This window comes from Oncorhynchus keta, chromosome 23 (assembly GCF_023373465.1).
Source record: "Oncorhynchus keta strain PuntledgeMale-10-30-2019 chromosome 23, Oket_V2, whole genome shotgun sequence".
In the NCBI taxonomy this organism is placed as follows: Eukaryota; Metazoa; Chordata; class Actinopteri; order Salmoniformes; family Salmonidae; genus Oncorhynchus; species Oncorhynchus keta.
Window position 1 is genome coordinate 34,347,007 of NC_068443.1, and position 22,686 is coordinate 34,369,692.

Sequence of the window (22,686 nt, forward strand, 5' to 3'; positions counted from 1 at the left end):
GATGGCACATCAATGCGAGATGTGGCAAGAAGGTTTGCTGGGTCTGTCAGCGTAGTGTCCAGAGCATGGAGGCGCTACCAGGAGACAGGCCAGTACATTTACATTACATTTAAGTCATTTAGCAGACGCTCTTATCCAGAGCGACTTACAAATTGGGTACATCAGGAGACGTGGAGGAGGCCGTAGGAGGGCATCAACCCAGCAGCAGGACCGCTACCTCCGCCTTTGTGCAAGGAGGAGCACTGATGTGACAGTCTGGAAACGCCGTGGAGAACGTTCTGCTGCCTGAAACATCCTCCAGCATGACCGGTTTGGAGGTGGGTCAGTCATGGTGTGGGGTGGCATTTCTTTGGGGGGCCGCACAGCCCTCCATGTGCTCGCCAGAGGTAGCCTGACTGCCATTAGGTACCGAGATGAGATCCTCAGACCCCTTGTGAGACCATATGCTGGTGTGGTTGGCCCTGGGTTCCTCCTACTGCAAGACAATGCAAGACCTCATGTGGCTGGAGTGTGTCAGCAGTTCCTGCAAGAGGAAGGTATTGATGCTATGGACTGGCCAGCCCGTTCCCCAGACCTGAATCCAATTGAGCACATCTGGGAAATCATGTCTCGCTCCATCCACCAACGCCACGTTGCACCACAGACTGTCCAGGAGTTGGCGAATGCTTTAGTCCAGGTCTGGGAGGAGATCCCTCAGGAGACCATCCGCCACCTCATCAGGAGCATGCCCAGGTGTTGTAGGGAGGTCATAAAGGCACATGGAGGCCACACACACTACTGAGCCTAATTTTGACTTGTTTTAAGGACATTACATCAAAGTTGGATCAGCCTGTAGTGTGGTTTCCCACTTTGATTTTGAGTGTGACTCCAAATCCAGACCTCCACGTGTTGATAAATTTGATTTCCATTGATCATTTTTGTGTGATTTTGTTGTCAGCACATTCAACTATGTAAAGAAAAAAGTATTTAATAAGAATATTTCATTCATTCAGATCTAGGATGTGTTATTTTAGTGTTCCCTTATTTTTTTGAGCAGTGTATGAAGAGTGGTACTCAGTGATGTGTTGGATTTGCCCCAAACATAACGCTTTTTATGCAGGACAAAAAGTGTTTGTTTTTTTGTCACATTTTATGCAGTATTACTTATTGCCTTATTGCAAACAGGATGCATGTTTTGGAATATTTTTTATTCTGTGCAGAATTCCTTCTTTTCACTCTGTCCTTTATGTTAGTATTGTGGAGTAACTATACTCAGTATACAAAGAATACTTGCTCTTTCCATGATAGACTGACCAGGTGACTCCAGGTGAAAGCTATGATCCCTTATTGATGTCTCTTGTTAAATTCACTTCAATCAGTGTAGATGAAGGGGAGAAGACAGGTTAAAGTAGGCTTTTTAGCCTCCCGAGTGGTGCAGTGGTCTAAGGCACTGCACCGCAGATGGACAGGGAGACCCATAAGGCGGCGCACAATTAGCCCAGCGTCGCCCATGTTAGGAGAGGGTTTGGTCAGCCGGGATTTCCTTGTCCCATCACCCTCTAGCGACTCCTTGTGTCGGGCCAGGCACCTGCAAGCTGGCTTTGGTTGCAAGCTGTATGGTGTTTCCTCCGACACAATTGTGCGGCTGGCTTCCAGGTTTAGTGAGCAGTGTGTCAAGAAGAAGTGCGGCTTAGCAGGGTTGTGTTTTGGAGTTGTCCCATCATTGCAGTGATGGGACAAGACTGTAACTACCAATTGGATATCACGAAATTGTGGAGAAAACGAGGTAAAAAATAAAATAAAGTAGGATTTTCAAGCATTGAAACAATTGAGACATGGATTGTGTGTGTGCGCCAGTCAGAGGGTGAATGGGCAAGAGAAAAGATGTAAATGCCTTTGAACAGGGTATGGTAGTAGGCACGCCGGTTTGTGTCAAGAACTTCTTCATGCTCAACAATTTCCCGTGTGTATCAAGAATGGTCCACCACCCAAAGGACCTCCAGCCAGCTTGACACAACTGTGGGAAGCATTGGAGTCAACATGGGCCAGCATCCCTGTGGAACACTTTTGACACCTTGTAGAGTACATGCCCCGATGAATTGAGGCTGTTCTGAGGGAAAAGGGGAGGGTGCAACTCAATATTAGGAAGGTGTGCTTAATGTTTTGTACACAGTGTATCTCCTATCACAGCCATGAAACTCTGTAACTGCTTTAAAATCACCATTGACCTCATGGTGAAATCCCTGAGTGGTTTCCTTCCTCTCCCACAACTGAGTTAGGAAGGGCACCTGTATTTTTCTAGTGACTAGGTGAATTGATACACCATCCAAAATGTTATTTATAACTGCACCATGCTCAAAGGGATATTCAATGTCTGCTTCTTTAATTTTTACCCAGCTGCCTCCCATTGCGAACCATTGGAAAACCTCCCTGGTCTTTGTGGTTGAATCTGTGCTTGAAATGCACTGCTCGACTGAGGAACCTTACAGTTAATTGTATGTGTGGGGTACAGAGATGAGGTAGCCATTTAAAAATAATTTTAAACACTATTATTGCACACAGAGTGAGTCCATACAACTTATGTGACTTGCTAAGCACATTTTTACTCCTGAACGTATTTAGGTCATAACAAAAGGGTTGAATACTTAGACTCAAGAAATTTCAACTTTTTGGTTTGTATTAATTTGTAAACATTTCTAAAACAATTATTCCACTTTTACATTGTATGGAATTGTATGTAGATCAGTGGATCAGTGTAATTTTATCCATTTTAAATTCAACCTGTAACACAACAAAATGTACTTCATGAAGACACTGTATATACCTTTCTGCCTGATAGACCTGTAGACATTCCAGGACTAGATCCAGCCAGCCCATCTAGACAAAATAAAACAGATACCCCAGGACTAGATCTGCCACTGTTGGGGAAGCTACTCTGAATATATAGTTTACCAAGCTACCAATTACTTCACACTGGAAGAAGTTAAGCTACACTTTAAAAATATATAGTTTACTAAACTAAAGTTACTTTAGTAATTCACTACATCAAAACTACTTTGTGGAAAATTGCAAGTACAGATCACTCTGGAGTCAGAATGGGTGAGAAAAAGGCAGTGAGAATTAGGCAGGTCGGATGGTGAAAAATAAATTATTGCCTACTTCACCCATACTTAATTTTAGCAAAAAAGTAGTGTGTTCCATTAATTCCAGTAGTTAGCAACATCGCTACTTGGCAAACAAGTAATTAACTACTGAAAACACTAACAATATTTTAATTGAGTTCAACTAGCACCAAGCTACTTCAAAATGTAGTTAAAGCACTAGTTAAAATACATGTAGTTCACTACTACCCAACACTGATCTGTTCAGTCCAGTCTTTTGGCAGGCTAAATAGCTATTCGAGGCCTAGAGCTGCCCAGAGGCCCACCTCTCACCAGACACTGCTGCAGGCTGCAGTCCCAATCAGTCCAGACGGCTGTTTGTTGACAGTGCAGACCTGCCGGATGAACCCTCATTCAGCCCACTGGATGTGTCACTTCCTGCTTTGGTCTCCATGGTGGCGGGGGCTCTGCTCCTTGCAGATAAAGAGCCATCTGCGGTCGCCGTGACGACCCAGAGCCTGACCGTCACGGCAGCGTGATTGATCGCGGTAACCTGTGCTGGAGACACCGGTTGGTAGGGGGGAAGGAGAGAAAAGAGGAGGGGAATGGGGAGGGGGGGCAGATGTCCTTCTCTCCACCTGAGGGGATTTAAAAGTGTCACATGCTCTCACACCACCCGGTTCCCCGGGAGACGGATGTGTGGCGCGTGACATTGAGGGCGAGAGGCAGAGCATCAATCGCGGGCTGCATGATGAGTGTCACAGAGAGAGCCCTGCTCCTGTCACTGCACACACACACACACACACAGCGACACACTAATACACACACTCGCACACACACACTCTGGGACTAACACTCAGACGCAGTGATACACACACATAGACTAATTTAAACTCACACCACACACATACATTCATAAACCCACTGATGTGCAAACACACACACCACTTGTGTGCAGTTAAACACTCACACACATAAGACCACCCCTACACTTACACATTAACAATAATACAGACACTCTCTCACTCAGAGAACCAACCATCAGAACCTGGCTGCTCTATATGGGTCCTGCAGAGAGAGCAACAGCACAACAGCCACCATTACAGTGCATTCAGAAAGTATTCAGACCTCTTGACTTTTCCCACATTTTGTTATTTTACAGCCTTATTCTAAAATGGATTACATTGTTTTTTCCCCCTCATCAATTTACAAACAAAACCCTTAATCACAAAGCAAAAACACGTTTTTTTGAAACTTTTGCAAATGTAAAAAAAATAAACAGTTGAAATAGCACATTTACTTAAGTATTCAGACCCTTTACTCAGTACTTGGTTGAAACACTTTTGGCAGCGATTACAACCTTGAGTCTTCTTGGGTATGCTACAAGCTTGGAAAACCTGTATCTGGGGAGTTTCTCAGGTTGGATGGGGAGTGTTGCTGTACAGCTATTTTTAGGTCTCCAGAGATGTTAGAACGGGTTCAAGTCTGGGCTCTGGCTGTGCCACTCAAGGACATTCAGAGACTTGTCCCGAAGCCGTTCCTGCGTTGTCTTGGTTGTGTGCTTAGGGTCGTTGTCCTGTTGGAAGGTGAACCTTCGCGCCAGTCTGAGGTCCTGAGCACTCTGGAGCAGGTTTTCATCAAGGATCTCTCTGTACTTTGCTCCGTTCATGTTTCCCTCGATCTTGACTAGTTTCCCAGTCCTTCCCACAGCATGATGCTGCCACCCCCATGCTTCACTGTAGGGATAGTGCCAGGTTTCCCCCAGATGTGACACTTGGCATTCAGGCCAAAGAGTTCAATCTTGGTTTCATCAGACCAGAGAATCTAGTTTCTCATTGTCTGAGTCCTTTCGGTGCCTTTTGGCAAACTCCAAGCATGCTGTCATGTGCCTTTTACTGAGGAGTGGCTTCTGTCTGACCACTCTACCATAAAGGCCTGATTGGTGGAGTGCTACAGAGATGGTTGTCCTTCTGAAAGTTTCTCCCATTTCCACAGAGGAACTCTGGAGCTCTGTCAGAGTGACCATCGGGTTCTTGGTCACCTCCCTGACCAAGGCCCTTCTCCCCCGATTGCTCAGTTTGGCCGGGAGACCAGCTCTAGGAAGTGTCTTGGTGGTTCCAAACTTCTTCCAGTTAGAATGATGGAGGCCACTGTGTTCTTGGGGACCTTCATTCCTGCAGACATGTTTTTGGTACCCTTCCCCAGAGCCTCGAAACAATCCTGTCTCAGAGCTCTACAGACAATTTCTTCGACCTCATGGCTTGGTTTTTGCTCTGACATGCACTGTGAACTGTGGGACCTTATATAGACAGGTGTGTGCCTTTCCAAATCATGTCCAATCAATTGAATATACCACAGGTGGACTCCAATCAAGTTGTAGAAACATCTCAAGGATGATCAATGCAAACAGGATGGACCTAAGCACAGTTTCGAGTCTCATTGCAAAGGGTCTGAATAGTTATGTAAATAACTCTTTGTCGTTATGAATGAGGCTGTAAAATAACATTTTGTCTCCTACAGATGAACGTACTTTGGTGTGAAAAGTGCAAATCAATCCCAGAACAACAGCAAAGAACCTTGTGAAGATGCTGGAGGAAACAGGTACAAAAGTATCTATATCCACAGTAAAACATGTCCTATATCGACATAACCTGAAAGGCTGCTCAGCAAGGAAGAAGCCACTGCTCCAAAACCGCCATAAAAAAGCCAGACTATGGTTTGAAACTGCACATGGGGACAAAGATTGTACTTTGGAGAAATGTCCTCTGGTCTGATGAAACAACAATAGAACTGTTTGGCCATAATAACCATCGTTATGTTTGGAGGAAAAAGGGGGAGGCTTGCAAGCCGAAGAACACCATCCCAACCGTGCTTTGCTGCAGGAGGGACTGGTGCACTTCACAAAATAGATGGCATCATAAGGAGGAAAATGATGTGGATATATTGAAGCATCTCAAGACATTGTCCAAATGGACAAGGACCCAAAGCATACTTCCAAAGTTTTGGCAAAATGGCTTAAGGACAACAAAGGCAAGGTATTGGAGTAGCCATCACAAAGTCCTGACCTCAATCCTATAGAAGATTTGTGGGCAGAACTGAAAAAGTGTGTGTGAGCAAGGAGGTCTACAAACCAGACTCAGTCACATCAGCTCTGTTAGGAGGAATGGGCCAAAATTCACCCAATTTATTGTGGGAAGCTTGTGGAAGGCTACCCGAAACATTTGACTCAAGTTAAACAATTTAAAGGCAATGCTACCAAATACTAATTGAGTGTACGTAAACTTCTGACCCACTGGGAATGTGATGAAAGAGATAAAAGCTGAAATAAATCATTCTCTCTTCTAATATTCTGACATTTTACATTCTTAAAATAAAGTGGTGAACCTAACTGATCTATAACAGGAAATTGTTACGTGGATTAAATGTCAGGAATTGTGAAAAACTGAGTTTAAATGTATTTGGCTAAGATGTATGTAAACTTCCGACTTCAACTGTATACTGATATCATGTGACACTTAAATGAAGTACACCTGTGTGAAATCTAACTAATTATGTGACTTCTGAAGGCACCAGATCTTGTTAAGGGGCTTCATAGCAAAGGGGGTGAAAACATATGCACGCACCACTTTTCCATTTTATTTCATTTTTAAATTTTTTGAAACAAGTTATTTTTATATTTCACTTCACCAACTTGTTAAATTTTGGGGAAGTCCATTACATAAAATCCAAATCCATTTAAATTACAGGTTGTAATGCAACAACAGGAAAAACGCCAAGGGGGATGAATACTTTTGCACGGCACTGTATATAGCCATGATATGACATTTGAAATTTCTCTATTCCTTTGGAAATTTAGTGAGTGTAATGTTTACTGTTCACTTTTTATTGTTCATTTCACTTTTGTTTATTATCTATTTCACTTGCTTTGGCAATGTATACCTATGTTTCCCATGCCAATAAAGCCCTTTAAATTGAATTGAATTGAAAGAGAGAGACATGCAGTAAGTAGTCCTCCAGTACTGTCGCTTCAAGCCTTCACAGTGACACCAGATTTTACTGTGAAGTTTAGTAGCCCCTGTAACAGTGAAAACCCAGAGAAAAACCAACCAGGGGCCTTTCACTACACAGTCACTGAGGGAATTTATAGCAGTGAAATTCAGCATGCCTGTAGTTTTAGGGCCAGAGTGAGAAAACAGCCTATCTCAGGGAAATGAACCCCTCTTAATGTCTTGGTTCCCTAGATTGATGTGATGTTTTAGAGAAAGTGTCCCTCTCTCCTGTAGCTGTGAAATCAGAAAGAAACCGTATTTCACAGCAAAGCTTCCCTGTAGCTCCAAGGCCCAAGAGATAATGTATTTCTCAGTTAAAACATCTCTATAATGTGAGGGCCAGAATGAGAAACAGTATTTTTCATAGAAATGAACCCCTATTAGCCTTGGGGCCCTGGGAGATATACGGCTGTGAAATCTGAGAAATAAACTGTATTTAAAGGTAGGGCTTCCCTATAGCTTGAAGGCCCAATAGAGACTCAGGGTCCAAATCAATCAAAACTGTAAACTGTATTTATAGAGAAAGTCAATAAATTACATTCTTCCCATGAGGTGAGAAAGTGTTTGAATACATGTACTGAGTTCAATTTAGTTGCACACATTCTTAAGAATGATTCTCTCAGCATAACAACGTTTAGATGCTTTTGATTCACCCATGAAACCTGGCAACAGAATTTGATTGATTCCTGCTTACAAGCAAACATTAAAGCAGGTGTCAGGTGAAGCAAATGCTAAACTACAGGATTGCTTTGCTAAAACAGACTGGAATATGTTCCGGGATTCTTCCGATGGCATTGAGGAGTACACCACATCAGTCACTGGCTTTATCAATGCATTGAGGATGTCGTCCCTCCAGTGACTGCTTGCACATACCCAAATCAGAAGCCATGGATTACAGGCAACATTCGCACTGAGCTAAAGGGTAGAGCTGCCACTTTCAAGGAGCAGGACTCAAAACCCGGAAGCTTATAAGAAATCCCCTTATGCCCTCTGATGAACCATCTTACAGGCAAAGCGTCAATACAGGACCAAAATCAAGTCCTACTACACCAGTTACGACACTCGTCGGATGTGGCAGAGCTTGCAAACACTTACAGACTACAAAGGGAAGCACAGCCGAGAGCTGTCCACTGACACGAGCCTACCAGACGAGCTAAATAACTTCTATTCTCGCTTCGAGGCAAGTAACCCTGAACCATGCATGAGAGTATCAGCTGTTCCTGGAAGACTGTGTGATCACGCTCTCCGCAGCCGATGTGAATAAGACCTTTAAAGAGGTCAACATTCACAAGGCCGCAGGGCCAGACGGATTACCAGGACGTGTACTCCGAGCATGCACTGACCAATTACAAGTGTCTTCAATTACATTTTCAACCACTCCCTGTCTGAGTCTGTAATATATACATGTTTCAAGCAGACCACCATAGTCCCTGTGTCCAAGAACACTAAGGTAACCTGCCTAAATGACTACCGACCCGTAGCACTCACATCTGGAGCCATGAAATGCTTTGAAAGGCTGGTCATGGCTCAAATCAAAACCATTATCCCATAAACCCTGGACCCACTCCAATTTGCATATCGCACCAACAGATCCACAGATGATGCAATCTCTATTGCACTCCATACTGCCCTTTCACACCTGGACTAAAGGAACACCTACAGTTGAAGTCGGAAGATTAAATACACCTTAGCCAAATACATTTAAACTTAGTTCTTCACAATTTCTGACATTTAATCCTAGTAAAACTTCCCTGTCATAGGTCAGTTAGGATCGCCACTTTATTTTAAGAATGTGAAATGTCAGAATAATAGTGGAGATAATTATTTATTTCAGCTTTTATTTCTTTCATCACATTCCCAGTGGGTCAGAAGTTTACATACACTGAATTAGTATTTGGTAGCATTGGCTTTAAATTGTTTAACTTGGGTCAAACGTTTCGGGTAGCCTTCCACAAGCTTCCCACAATAAGTTGGGCGAATTTTGGCCCATTCCTCTTGACAGAGCTGGTGTAACTGAGTCAGGTTTGTAGGCCTCCTTGCTCTCCTTGTTCCTAACTGATGTCTTGAGATGTTTCTTCAATATATCCACATCATTTTCCTTCCTCATGAGTCCATCTATTTTGTAAAGTGCACCAGTCCCTCCTGCAGCAAAGCACCCCCACAACATGATGCTGCCACCCCCGTGCTTCACTGTGGGGATGGTGTTCTTTGGCTTGCAAGCCTCCCCTTTTTCCGCCAATCATAATGATGGTCATTATGGCCAAACAGTTCTATTTTTGTTTCATCAGACCAGAGGACATTTCTTCAAAGTACGATCTTTGTCCCCATGTGCAGTTTCATACCGTAGTCTGGCTTTTTTATGGCTGTTTTGGAGCAGTGGCTTCTTCCTTGCTGAGCGGCCTTTCAGGTTATGTCAATATAGGACTTGTTTTACTGTGGATATAGATGCTTTTGTACCTGTTTCCTCCAGCATCTTCACAAGGTCCTTTGCTGTTGTTCTGGGATTGATTTGCACTTTTCGCACCAAAGTACGTTCATCTCTAGGAGACAGAATGCGTCTCCTTCCTGAGTGGTATGACGGCTGCGTGGTCCCATGGTTTTTATACTTGTGTACTATTGTTTGTACAGATGAACGTGGTACCATCCCAAGGATGAACCAGACTTGCAGAGGTCTACAATTTTTTTCTGAGGTCTTTCTGAGGTCTTGGCTGATTTTAGATTTTCCCATGATGTCAAGCAACGAGGCACAGTTTGAAGGTAGGCCTTGAAATACATCCACAGGTACACCTCCAATTGACCATTTGACTCAAATGATGTCGGACGATCGCCTATCAGACGATTCTAAAGACATGATTTTCTGGAATTTTCCAAGCTGGTTAAAGGCACAGTCAACTTAGTGTATGTAAACTTCTGACCCACTGGAATTGTGATAGTGACTTATAAGTGAAACAATCTGTTGGAAAAATTACTTGTGTCATGCATAAAGTAGATGTCCTAACCGACTGGCCAAAACTATACCTTGTTAACAAGAAATTTGTGGAGTGTTTGAAAACTAGTTTTATTGACTCCAACCTAAGTGTACATCAACTTCTGACTTCAACTGTATGTGAGAATGCTATTCATTGACTACAGCTCAGCGTTCAACACCGTAGTGCCTTCAAAGCGCATCACTAAGCTAAGGACCCTGGGACTAAACACCTCCCTCTGCAACTGGATCCTGGACTTCCTGACGGGCCGCCCCCAGGTGGTAAGTGTCGGCAACAACACATCCGCCACGTTGAACCTCATCAGGGGGGCCCCTCAGGGGTGTGTGCTCAGTCCCCTCCTGTACTACCTGTTCACTCATGACTGCACGGCCAGGCACGACTCCAACAGAATCATCAAGTTTGCTGATGACACAACAGTGGTAGGCCTGATCACCGACAACAACGAGACAACCTATAGGAGGTCAGAGACCTGACCGTGTGGTTCAAGGACAATAACTTCTCCCTCAACGTGACCAAGAAAAAGGAGATGATTGTGGACTACAGGAAAAGGAGGACCGAGCACGCCCCCATTCTCATCGACGGGGCTGTAGTGGAGCAGGTTGACAGCTTCAAGTTCCAAGGCGTCCACATCACCAACAAACTAATATGGTCAAGCACACCAAGACAGTCATGAAGAGTGCACAACAAAACCTATTCCCCCTCGGGTCCTCAGATCCTCAAAAAGTTTTTATAGCTGCACCATCGAGAGCATCCTTTACGGGTTGCATCACTGCCTGGTATGGCAACTGCTCGACCTCCAACCCGCAAGGCACTACAGAGAGTAGTGCGTACGGCCCAGTACATCACCGGGGCCAAGCTTCCTGCCATCCAGGATCTCTATACCAGGCGGTGTAACGGTCTTCTTCCTCCTCTGACGAGGAGTAGTAGAAAGGATCGGAGGACCAATGCGCAGCGTGGTACGTGTTCATGATTCTTTTAATAGAACACTGAAAAATACAAAATAACAACGTGAAATAACAAAAACCGAAACAGTTCCGTGTGGAACAACACAGACACAGAAAATAATCACCCACAACTCAAGGGTGAAAAACAGGCTGCCTAAGTATGGTTCTCAATCAGGGACAACGATTGACAGCTGCCTCTGATTGAGAACCATACCAGGCCAAACACAGAAATACCAATTCATAGAAAAAAGAACATAGACTGCCCACCCAACTCACGCCCTGACCATACTAAAACAAAGACATCACAAAGGAACTAAGGTCAGACCGTGACAGGCGGTGTCAGAGGAGGGCCCTAAAAATGGTCAAAGACTCCAGCACCCTAGTCATAGACTGTTCTCTCTGCTACCACACGGCAAGCGGTACCGGAGCGCCAAGTCTAGGTCTAAAGAGGCTTCTAAACAGCTTCTACCCCCCAAGCCATAAGACTCCTGAACAGCTAATCAAATGGCTACCCAGTCTATTTGCATTGCCCCTCCCTCTTCTACGCTGCTGCTACTCTCTGTTATTATCTATGCATAGTCACTTTAATAACTCTACCTACATGCACATATTACCTCAATTACCTCGACACCGTTGCCCCGGCACATTGACTCTGTACCGGTACCCCCCTGTATATAGCCTCACTGTTGTTATTTACTGCTGATCTTTAATTATTTTTTTGTCTTTTCTCTTACTTTTTTGTTGTTGTATTTTCTTAAAACTGCATTGTTGGTTACGGGCTTGTTAGTACGCATTTCACTGTTGTATTTGGCGCATGTGACAAATACAATTTCATTTGAAGATAATCGTTTCACAATCGGCTCAAGTCAATGTAAACACTCCAATCTCTCAAAAATGACTAATACACAATAAATTCAAACATTTCAGCATCCCACATCTGTGAGAGTCCACTGGGATATGCAGTAAATTCAATGTGAAGGCCTAATCTGGACAACCTGTATCTCACAGTCAAATCGAGCACTCGTTACACATACTTTACCGTGGCGAAAGCTATCGCTCGGATTTAGGGACCCGGGTGTTAAATGACAGGAGTGGCAGCGCTGAAATAGGAGCGGAGGTTTTTAGAGGCATCCGTCTTCAGGCAACTGCTACAGTGTTTTATCACATCCCTCTCTGACCCATAATATTTTATAATGATTGTGGACCCATAAATTATCTCATCATGACACTGAGTATCGATTGGGAAGAGATGGGGATAGATGGATCTCCGCTGTGAGTTGACCGATGTTCCCACTCCCCTGCCTGTTTTGTGGCTTAATTGAGTCTTCTTCCTTCATTGCTCCCTCTCTCTCACTCTCTCTCTCTCTCTCTCTCTCTCTCTGTGTGTGTTTATAGATATGCGATTGCGTATGTGCGTGTCTAAAGAATGTGTTGTTAAATAGCAATAGAATAAATCAAAACAATTTGAATTTGTCACGTGCTTCCAAAAACAACGGGTGTAGACTAACAGTGAAATGCTTACTTATAGACCCTTCCCAACAATGCAGAGAAAAAAACTAGAACAATTTAAAATTTAAAAATAATAAGAGGAATAAATACACATTGAGTAACTATAACTTGGCTACAGTGCAGACCCCGTGACTTTTTCCACATTATGTTACGTCACAGCCTATTTCTAAAAAGGAATCAAATATTTTTTCCCTCATCAAAGTACCCCATAATGACAAAGCGAAAACAGGTTTTTAGAATAATTGGCAAATGTATTATACATAAAAACCCTATTTACATAAGTATTCAGACCCTTTGCTGTGAGACTTGAAATTGAGCTCAGATGCATCCTCTTTCCATTGTCATCCTTGAGATGTTTCTACAACCTGATTGGACTCCACCTGTGGTAAACTCAATTGATTGGACATGATTTGGAAAGGCATACACCTGTCTATATAAGGTTCACAGCATGTCAGAGCAAAAACCAAGCCACAAGGTGGAAGAAATTGTCCGTAGAGCTCCGAGACTACAGCATTGAAGGTCCCCAAGAACACAGTGGCTTCCATCATTCTTAAATGGAAGAAGTTTGGAACCACCAAGACTCTTCTTAGAGCTGGCAGCCCGACCAAACTAAGCAATCGGGGAGGAAGGGCCTTGGTTAGAGAGGTGACCAAGAACCCAATGGTCACTCTGACAGAGCTCCAGGGTTCCTCCACTTGTTTTCCAGCGGCAGGGACTGGGAGATCTAGGGAAAGATGAACCGAGAGAAGTACAGAGAGGTCCTTGATACAAATCTGCTCCAGAGTGCTCAGGACCTCCAACTCGGGTGAAGGTTCACCTTCCAACAGGACAATGACCCTATTCACAAAGCCAAGACACACAGGAGTAGCTTCAGGACAAGTCTCTGAATGTCCTTGAGTGGTCCAGCCAGAGCCTGGACTTGAATATGATCGAACATCTCTGACGAGACCTGAAAATAAATGTGCAGCAACGCTCATCATCCAACCTGACAGAGCTTGAGAGGATCTGCAGAGAAGAATGAGAGAAACTCCCCAAATACAGGTGTGCCAAGCTTGTAGCATCAGATCTGGGGAAGGGTACAAAATGGCAATATAGTTGTTATTTTCAAAGTTGTCGAGAAGACTCGAGGCTGTTCTTACTGACAAAGATGATTCAACAAAGTTCTAAGTAAAGGGTCTGAATACCTATGTAAATGTGATATTTCTGTTTTGTGCAAAAATTCCCAAAAAACTGTTTTTGCTTTGTCATTATGGGGTATGGTGTGTAGATTGATGAGGGAAAAAACGATTTTATACATTTTAGACTAGGGCTGAAACGTTACAAAATCTGGAAAAAGTCAAGGGGTCTGAATACTTTCCAAATGCACTGTATATACACGGGGTACCAGTGCCGAATTGAGGTAGAGGTAATTGAGGTAGATATGTACATATTGGTAGGGATAAAGTGACTAGGCAACAGGATAGACAATAATTAACAGTAACAGCAGAGTATGTGATTAGTCAAAAGAGTGCAAAAAGGGTCAATGCAGATAGTCCGGGTAGATATGCCAAGCAGTTGCCATACCAAGCGGTGATGCAGCCGGTCAAGATGCTTTCAATGGTCCAGCTGTAGAACTTTTTGAGGATCTGAGGCCCATGCCAAATCTTTTCAGAAGAGGCGTTGTTGTGCCTTCTTCACAACTGTGTTGGTGTGAGTGGACTATGATAATTGCTTAGTGATGTGGACACCGAGAACTTGAAGCTCTCAACCTGCTCCAAAACAGCCCCATCGATGTGGATAGGGACGTGCTCTGCCCTCCGTTTTCTGTATTCCACGATCAGCTTCTTTATCTTGCTGATGTTGAGGGACAGGTTGTTGTCCTGGCACAACACTGCCAGGTCTCTAAACCACTCATTGTCATCGCTGATCAGGTGTACAACTGTTGCGTCGTCTGCAAACTTAATGATGGCGTTGGAGTCATGCACAGCCACGCAGTCATGGGTGAACAGGGAGTACAGGAGGGGACTAAGCACACACCCCTGAAGGGCCCCCACACTGTGGCAATGTGTTGTTGCCTACTCTCACCACCTGGGAGCAGCCTGTCAGGAAGTCAAGAATCCGGTTGCAGAGGCAGGTGTTTAATCCCAGGGTCCTTAGTTTAGTGATGAGTTTAGAGGGCACTATGGTGTTGCAAGTTGCGCTGTAGTCAATGAACAGCATTCTCACGTAGGTTGTTCCTTTTGTCCAGGTGGGAAAGGGCAGTGTAGAGTGCAATAGAGATTGCGTCATCTGTGGATCTGTTGCGGTGGTATGAGAATTGGAGTGGATCCAGGGTGTCTGGGATGATGGTGTTGATGTGAGCCATGACCAGTCTTTCAAAGCATTTCATGGCTACAGATGTGAGTGCTATGTGGCGATAGTCATTTACACAGGTTTATGTTGGCGTTCTTGGGCACACAGACTTTGGTGGTCTGCTTGAAACATGTAGATATTACAGACTGGGTCAGGGAGAGGTTGAAAATGTCATTGAAGACACTTGCCAGCTGATCAGCACACACCCTGTGGCCTTGTGAATGTTAACCTATTTAAAGGTCTTACTCACATTGGGTTCGCAGAGTGTGATCTCACAGTCGTCCGGAACAGCTGGTGCTCTCATGCATGGTTCAGTGTTGCTAGCCTCGAAGTGAGCATAGAAGGTATTTAGCTCATCTGGTAGGCTCGCATCACTGGACAGCTCGCGGCTGGGTTTCCCTTTGTAATCCGCGATAGTTTGCAAGCCCTGCCACATCCGACGGGCGTCAGAGCCGGTATAGTAGGACTCAATCTTGGTCCTGTATTGATGCTTTGCTTGTTTTATGGGTCATTGGAGGGCATAGCGGGATTTCTTATAAACGTCCGGATTAGTGTCCCGCTCTTTAAAAGCGGCAGCTCTAGCCTTTAGCTCAATGTGGATGTTGCCTGTATTCCATGGCTTCTGGTTGGGATATGTGGTATTGGTCACTGTGGGATGACGTTGTTGATGCACTTATAATTGAAGCTGGTGACTGAATTGGTAAACTCCTCAATGCCATCGGATGAATCCAGGGAAATAATCTAAACATACACACATAACACACATAAGCTAAACAGTGCTGTAGTTTAGCATCCGCTTCATCGAACCACTTCCGTGTTGGGTACTTTCTGTTTGAGTTCATGCTTGTATTATGGGATAAATGTGTTTCCGTGCATTTGATTTTGTGAAGTTGGACTATGTTTGACCTAATGGATCCAGTATGTGCCTTACTCATAATGCAGTACTAATTTGATGATTTCTAGGGATTAATCCACATGACTGGTTTATCCCGTCGCCGTCAAATGTTCACCCAGACAAATGTAGTGCACTGAAAAACTTTCCACTAGTGCTGTTGCACACTATTCCTGTAAGGGAAAAAATGATTACATCCATAATATCATCAACAACGCTGCTGTGCAGAACATGTAAGCCTGCACAGACATGCACAAACACATTCTGGTAGTGACACACATAGCCTACACGCACACAAACACACACGCACACCTACACAATGACCCCCCCCCCACACACACAGCACATACACACCGGGGCATTGATGTGAGTTTATCACTCCAACCCCCACCCCTCCAGTCCCCATCTTAGATTGTTGCTAAGGAGATGGTGCTACTGATTGTTTAGCATACATATTTACAAGCTCAACCCCCTGCTTAGAGCTGCCACAACATTATACTACAAAGAGCTAGGGCCTGAGGGAGAGAGCAGCTAGGGCCCTCACACTGAGACTCCCCTCACACTCACACTGTCATTAGGAGGAGGAAAGGGGAGAGGGTGAATGTGTGAGTGCCAGCAAAGTTGAGTGGGCTGGAGAGCACACATAAGTATGTGTGTGTGCGTGTCTGTGTGTGTAGGGGCGGGGTTGGTTCTTCTATCCTTGTGGGGACCTAAAATCCCCAGAAGGATAGTAAACAAGGAAAATTCTCCCCTGTGGGGTCTATTCCCATGTCCCCATGAGGACAAAGACTATTTTCAGTTTAAGGGTTAGGTTTACGATTAGGGTTGGGGTAAGGGGTCAGTGGTTAGGATTAGGAGTTAGGTTATGGTTATGGTAAGGGTTATGGTAAGGGTGAGGGAAAATAGGATTTTGAATGGAAATTAATTTTTAGGTCCTACGAGGATAGAAGAATATAACCTGTCTGTGTGAGAGAGAGAGAGAGTGAGAGAGAGAATTCGAAAACAAATCCAATTTTGATATACTCCCATATCCTTTAGTTGAAATATCAGTGTGCTGTCACAGTAGCAATATTTGTGACCTGTTGCCACAAGAAAAGGGCAACCAACGAAGCACAAACACCATTGGAAATACAAACTATTTGCACATTGTTATAACACTGTACATAGCCATAATATAACATTTGAAATGTCTCTATTCTTTTGAAACTTTTGTGAGTGTAATGTTTACTGTTAATTTTTGATTGTTTATTTCACTTTTGTTTATTACCTATTCCACTCATTTCGCACGACAATAAAGCCTGTTAGATTGAATTGAGAGAGAAGTAGGAAAACAAGTAGAATATCTCCTGCTGCTCTCCTTTTCGCCATGCTGACTAATAACCTATCCCCCTCCCCCTCTTACTCCCTCTCCATCTCCTACCCTACCCCCTCCTCACGCCATCCATCCCCTCCCCCAACCACCCAGGACTCCAAGGGGGGAGGGATGCAGGAAAGACGTCCATCACAGGCCTTTAGATTAACTGCACCACTGCATAACACAAAAGAGCCCCCCTGCCCGAGCCTCCCTCCCACACAACAACCCTTCCCCCTCTCTCAACCCCCACCTCTCCCCCCGCTAGTGAGCCAGTGAGTAATGAAGGGGTGGAGACGTGATATCACAGGGACAGAATGCAACTGGACAGACTGTTACGATCCCATCTATGCGGTCTGCTTTGAAGACGTTGCTCTCCTCTCTGCTGGAAAAGTGTCTTCTTTTTCTTCTAATTTTCTCCTCCTCCCCTCTCGTGCTATAGGCCTACTGCCCTCTTTTCATCTCTATAAAAAATGCTCTGTCTTTCCTTCTGTCGTTGCATCAAATAGTTGTGTCCGGTCCTCTCCTTTCCCCATAAAGACTTGTTTCTCTCTCTTAATTCTCCAGAGAGTATTTTCCACTAATCTTTTAGGGCAGTTCCTTTCCGTCTCTCTTTTCATTTAAAAGATACATGGATCTATTTTCTCCACTCCAAAGGACTCTACTATTTTATTTGTGATTGTGAGGGGGATACCTTATCACTCCCAAATCAACCTCTTACCCCTTCCCCCGGACACGTGGATCTGAAAGGATCCGATGGGTGTAAGAAACGTGGTTATATCTCCAAATAGCTTAGTGAACTGTTTTTTCACCATATAGTTTCCAACCATTCAATCCTTTCAGAAATGGTGTCTAAGGGGAGGGGTTTCGACCTGATCGTCTCCTTCATCCAGATGTGTCGTGGTCAGTAATCATGCACAAAGGATAATGGGGTGGGATCTCTGATGGTGAGGAAGGAGTAGACTACATGATCCAAACTCCCTGGCTTTCCCTAAAGTGTTGCATAGTTCATGTGTGTTGCCCAGGGTGATCTATATGTGCAATTATGGGGGACTTGAGCAAAGCTGTTGAGCTACATCAGATAGTATGTTTAGTTTATCATGAGATGATATCATGAGATGATACATTTACAGTAGGCCTACTGTAAGGTATGGTTACATGTTATCTCATCCTCCTGCTCCAGACTAGACTGTACACACTGCCATTTTACAAAAAGCACCTGCAGACTTCCCAATGGTTAAGACAATTATCCCTGGCCACAGCCAGGGTTCTCATCACTGGGTACTCTTCTGGCTCCGACAACAGGTTTTGTCCCCAGGTCATGTGATACTAAGCACCATTATGGATTGTGCTGACAGGCCATAGAAAACCACTCAGTTGAGGCCGCCTAGAATATTTAATAATACAGTTCTGTTACTATGTATTGCAGTGTTGTATCTGATGGGGTCTGGACATAATTATGATTTATATCTAGAGCCCATAAAATACTAAATAGACCGGTGCATATTAATTGATTACAAATGCTGTAGATCTAAGGGGTATGCAACAATTAAATTATTCTAAATGAACTTGCTCAAAATTAACCCTAAAAAGAGCAATAAAAAACACACAATAACCATGAATAATTACCTAGAATCAATGTTAGGCTATCAATGTTAGGCTATTACCTAAGCTTTAGGCCTGCCTGAATTTTTGGACTGCAAATATAATTTGCACCACAGTGAAGCACATGCACCAAATAATGGACTAAAATGTATCCGGATTTCAAGGCCACGTTGTCGAACTTTGCAGACAGGAAATTCTATCAATAGACACGATGTGATTCCTTATTGTACATGTAAGAGGAACATTTCTATCTGAAGTTCTGAACATTCCAAAACGTTGCGTCCTAATGAACGCGCCTCGGTCTTGGATAGCACTGCCATCTGGTGGTGGAGCGAGGAACAACGTGGGGAAGCATAGACAAGATATTTTACCACTTCAAATGAATCGGACAAAAAATGCTAAATTAAAGATCTGGCCTTTGCTTTTTACTTATTTCAATGTGAATCAGACGCAAAACATATTTCCCGAGTAATTAAGGCGCTGCGGTAATTAAGAGCAAATAATCAATTAACGCCTGATTAACCACTATCTCTGTGACGAGGTAGGGTAATGGCATAATTATACATTCATTACTGGCCTAGTATCCACGAGGAGGGAATTAACACGTCGCACTGAACAGACTATAATGGCTATAATTTTGAGAGTAGGTTAGTAAGTAGCCTTGTTTTATTTTATGGAATAACTTGGAAGTATATGATGTGGGGTTAATATTCAGATTCATGAGTAAACTACCAGTAATTGATTTATCACAAAACACATGTTTTTGAATTACAATTTACAGTTGAAAAACATTATAGTCATAGTAGTTCAAAAGAATCATGGTCAAACAAACAATGTAGGGGGCAAAAGGCCATGTGTTTCCACAGGCAGCCCAATTCTGATATATTTTTTTCACTAATTGGTCATTTGACCAATCAGATCAGCTTTGAAAAAGATCTGATGTGAAACAATCTGATGCGATTGGTCAAAAGACCAATTAGTAGAAAGAATATCAGAATTGGTCTCCCTGTGTAAATGCAACCGGCGAGTCCCACCCTGCACACAATCCAACTTGGAGGTCTCTGCCCATGTTATTCGATCAATAGGGTACGTTCACACAGGCAGCCCAATTCTGATCGTTTGCCACTAATTTCCATTTTAGCCAATCAGAACAGATATTTTGTCAATAATTGGGCAAAAGATCTAAATTGAGCTGCCTATGTAAATGTCAGAATTGTAGTAGGGACTGGAAAAGGAAAAAGTAGATCATGATGATTTAACTTTTGATAAAAATGGTCAGAGTTCTCATTATTCAAATCAAATTGTATTTATCACATTCACCGAATACAACAAGTGTAGACCTTACAGTGAAATGCTTACTTACAAGCCCTTAATCAACAATGCAGTTTTAAGAAAATACCACAAAAAAAAGTAAGAGATAAGAATAACAATTAGTTCAAGAGCAGCAGTAAATAACAATAGCGGGGCTATATACAGGGTGCACCGGTGTCAATGTCAATGTGGAGGGGCACCGGTGTCAAGGTAATTGAGGTAATATGTAAATGTAGGTAGAGTTATTAAACTGACAATGCATAGATAATAAGAGAGAGTAGCAGCAGCGTTCCAGAGATGAGGGGGGGAGAATGCTAATAGTCTGGGTAGACTTTTGATTGGCTGTTCAGGAGTCTTATGGTTTGGGGGTAGAAGCTATTTAGGAGCCTCTTGGACCTAGACTTAGCACTTCGTTACCACTTGCCGTGCGGTAGCAGGGAGAACGGTCTATAACTAGGGTGCTGGAGTCTTTGACAATTTTTTGGGCCTTGTTCTGACACCTTCTGGTATAGAGATCCTGGCTGCGAACGGGAGGCCCATGGGGCAGCGCACAATTCGTCCGGGTTAGGGAGGGTTTGGCCGGCAGGGATATCCTTGTCTCATTGCGCACTAGCAACTCCTGTGTTGGGCGCAGTGCACGCTGACAAGCTCGCCAGGTGTACGGTGTTTCCTCCGACACATTGGTGTGGCTGGCTTCCGGGTTGGTAGTGAGGCTAGGTTGGGTTGTGTTTCGGAGGACGCATGGCTCTCGACCTTCGCCTCTCCCGAGTCCGTACAGGAGTTGCAGCGATGAGACAAGACTGTAACTACTACCAATTGGATACCACGAAATTGGGGAGAAAAAAGGGGTAAAAAAAAGATATCTATAATATCTTATGTTTCACCGAGTCGTGGGTGGACGACGACATGGATAATATAGAGCTGGCTGGATTTTCCATACACCGGCAGAACAGAGATGCTACGAGGGGTGGGGGTGTGTGTATTTTTGTCAATAACAGCTGGTGCGCAATGTCTAATATTAAAGAAGTCTCGAGGTATTGCTCGCCTGAGGTAGAGTACCTTATGATAAGCTGTAGACCACACTATCTATATTATTCGTAAGACCGCATTCAACCAACTCTATGAGGCCAGAAGCAAACAAGAAAATGCTCATCCAGAAGCGGTGCTCCTAGTGGCCGGGGGACTTTAATGCAGGCAAACTTAAATCAGGTTTACCAAATGTTTACCAGCATGTCACATGTGCAACCAGAGGAAAAAAAAAACTCTAGACCACCTTTACGCCACACACAGATATGCATACAAAACTCTTCCCTGCCCTCCATTTGGAAAATCTGACAATAATTATATCCTCTTGATTCCTGCTTACAAGCAAAAACTAAAGCAGGAAGTACCAGTGACTCGCTCAATACAGAAGTGGTCAGATTTTTAAATTTTAATTTTTTTTACATTTACAGTAACATGCAAAACATTAACATAACAGCCAGAGGGATTCCACAAAGAAATTCAATTTTTTTTTTACAAAAAATAAACGAATCCACATTATATCAATTCAAATACAAACATATAGCGAATACATTTTTTGAACATTTTGTTTTAAAGACTCTAAATAGTTTTCCAAATCAGATGAAATTAAGAAAAGGGGCTTTTTCTTCATACATTTTGATTTGTGTATTAACATTTTTCCTAATGAAATAGATTTATGACATTCTCACAATCAATTGTGGAATCAGTGTAGTAAAATAATATGTCAAACTTAGAAATTTCAATGTATTGTATGCAATGAGGCCAAGATATAGCTTTACATTAGTCCAGAACACTTCACTATATAAACAATGACAGAATAAGTGTTCAATAGATTCAGTTTCTATTTCACAAAAACTGCATTCACTGGTAACATCAGGTATCTTCAAACTCCCTATCATAAATGAGCCCAGGCTCAGCGTGCATGTAATTCCACATCTTTAATCAAAGTGAAACCTTTCACAAAAAAAACCCAAGTAAAACAGAATCAGACCGTGACGCAACCGTGGCGCACACAAACACTCACAGAAAATAAATAATTACCCACAAACACGGGTGGGAAAAAGGCTGCCTAAGTATGATTCCCAATCAGAGACAACGATAGACAGCTGCCTCTGGGAACCATATCCAGCCAACAAAGAAATAGAAAACTAGAATGCCCACCCAAATCACACCCTGACCTAACCAAAGAGAGAAATAAAAAGGCTTTCTAAGGTCAGGGCGTGACAGAATAATCTTAAAGGAATTCTCCTTTACTTTATTGATCACCATAAATTTGTGTGGAGTGAGACAAGCATGGTGCCAGTTTACATCAAACAATGAAGCCCAACAAAATATCGCAGAGGGAATAGACTTCCTGTAGAAATTATCCCTTAATAATCGATTGTTGAATTTCGTATCTAGTAGACCAATGCCATTCACCTGGATATCACTTACAATCTGAGATATTCCAAAATGTGCATTATTCTGAAGTAAAGTTTTTATTCCACTAGGTATAGCTTTAATAACAGTGTCATATTCCTTGCTTGAAACCTCAGTTGTATCTTTCCATAAATGATCTCCGTGTAAATAGATTCCCACTAATATTAACTAATTGGCTGAGAAGG